Source organism: Nanorana parkeri, unplaced genomic scaffold (assembly GCF_000935625.1).
Source record: "Nanorana parkeri isolate BGI_ZX_2015 unplaced genomic scaffold, ASM93562v1 scaffold4366, whole genome shotgun sequence".
Lineage (NCBI taxonomy): Eukaryota > Metazoa > Chordata > Amphibia > Anura > Dicroglossidae > Nanorana > Nanorana parkeri.
Window position 1 is genome coordinate 9,202 of NW_017310629.1, and position 1,763 is coordinate 10,964.

Below are 1,763 nucleotides of genomic sequence, written 5' to 3' on the forward strand. Positions count from 1 at the left end.
GTATATAGGGGTGAGGGGGTATATAATAGGTGTGTATATATAGGGGTGAGGGGGTATATAGAGGGTGGGTGTATATAGGGGTGAGGGGTGTATAGAGAGGTGAGGGGGTATATAATGGGGGTATAGAGAGATGATGGGGTATATAGGGGTGAGGGGGGTATAGAGAGGTGAGGGGGGTATATAATAGGTGTATATATAGGGGTGAGGGGGGTACTTGAGGGATGTATATAGGGGTGAGGGGTGTATAGAGAGGTGAGGGGGTATATAGAGAGATGATGGGGGTATATAATAGGGTGAGGGGGGCATAAGATGGCTATATATTCGGGGAGCACTCACCTCTCCTCTCCCCGTATACCGCTCGGTGTCGGTCAGCACCGTCTTCTGTCACAGTTAGGTATTTGGTTTTTCACGCCGTTTCTCTCCGGAGATCACGTGTTCCTTAGCGTCACTCACCCTAAAAGCTCCGCCCCATTGACGTAACGCTGACGTCAACCCCGGCAGGACTCCGCCCCGTTGCCTAGTGACCGGGAATTCTGACGCGCGGGATGATGTCGCCGTCCCCATGGAGACCGGCCAGTGACGTCAGAGAACAGCTGGGCCGTAATCGTCAGGGTTCAGTTTCATCCGAGTGCGCCTGCGCATTGATTCTGTGACGTCAGGCGCTTCACCTGGCGGCTGCTTGGGAGAATGCAGGGAAGGTGGGGGTGCTGGATCCTCGGGGGGCCCCAACGTCTCCAGAGGAGCCCCAACTTCTCCACAGAGACCCCACGTTTTCCACAAGAGTCCCAGAGGGACCCCAACTTTCTACAGCACTTCTTCACAGGGACAATTCATCTTATAGGGGCCAACTTATCCAGAGGGGTCCCAATTATTTCACAGGGGCCACACACTGACCAGATAGAACCTAACTCTCTCACAGGGGCCCCGAATTGTGCACATGACTCGCCACTATCCCAAAAAACTACAAATCCTCCACAGGGACCCCACTTTTTTCAACTTCTTTGGAGGGTCCCCAACTACTCTATAGGGGCCCCTACTTGTCCAGAGTAACCCCACCTCTTTCACAAGGGCCCATTCTCAATAGGGGCCCCAACGTCTTTAGAGGGACACCAACTCCTTCAAAAGGGCTTCAACGTCTTCAGTATCTTTTTTTTGGAAGGGCCCATCCTCCTTTTTAGGGGACCCCGGCTATCCCAGAAAGACTCCAGCTCCTCCACAGGGGCCCAACTATCCCAGATAACCTAATTCTTGTAGAAGGACCCCAGTCTTCCCCAAGAGGCCGCAAGTCCATTCATAGGGACTTCATCTCCTCCAGAGTGGCCCCCCTCTGCTTCCCTGTAGGGGCCCTGGCTCCACAGACAGATATTTTGGCCCCTGGTATATTGTCTGTGTTCGGTGAGTTGCCACAGAGCGGAGGTTCCGCTCTCCCGAAGGACATCAAAGCCTTCCAGAGGGGCCCAACTCTCCCAGAGGACCTCAAACCGTTCCAGAGGGCCCCAACTCTCCCAGAGGACCTCAAACCCTTCCAGAGGGCCCCAACTCTCCCAGAGGCCCTCAAACCCTTCCAGAGGGCCCCAACTCACCCAGAGGCCCTCAAACCCTTCCAGAGGGCCCCAACTCTCCCAGAGGACATCAAACCCTTCCAGAGGGCCCCAACTCTCCCAGAGGACCTCAAACCCTTCCAGGGGGCCCCAACTCTCCCAGAGGCCCTCAAACCCTTCCAGAGGGCCCCAACTCTCCCAGAGGACCTCAAACCCTTCCAG

The 1,763-nt window shown here is 55.3% G+C and overlaps 1 protein-coding gene across 1 annotated transcript in view; it reads right to left on the reverse strand.

Moving 5' to 3' along the window:
* Positions 1-658, reverse strand: part of LOC108803868 (serine/threonine-protein kinase SIK1-like) — a gene marked incomplete at its 3' end in the record, with an annotated part of 9,814 nt that extends 9,156 nt beyond the window's left edge. Inside the window, exon 1 of the mRNA XM_018575663.1 lies at positions 337-658. The remainder of the gene's footprint in view (positions 1-336) is intronic.
* Positions 659-1,763: the final 1,105 nt, after the last annotated feature.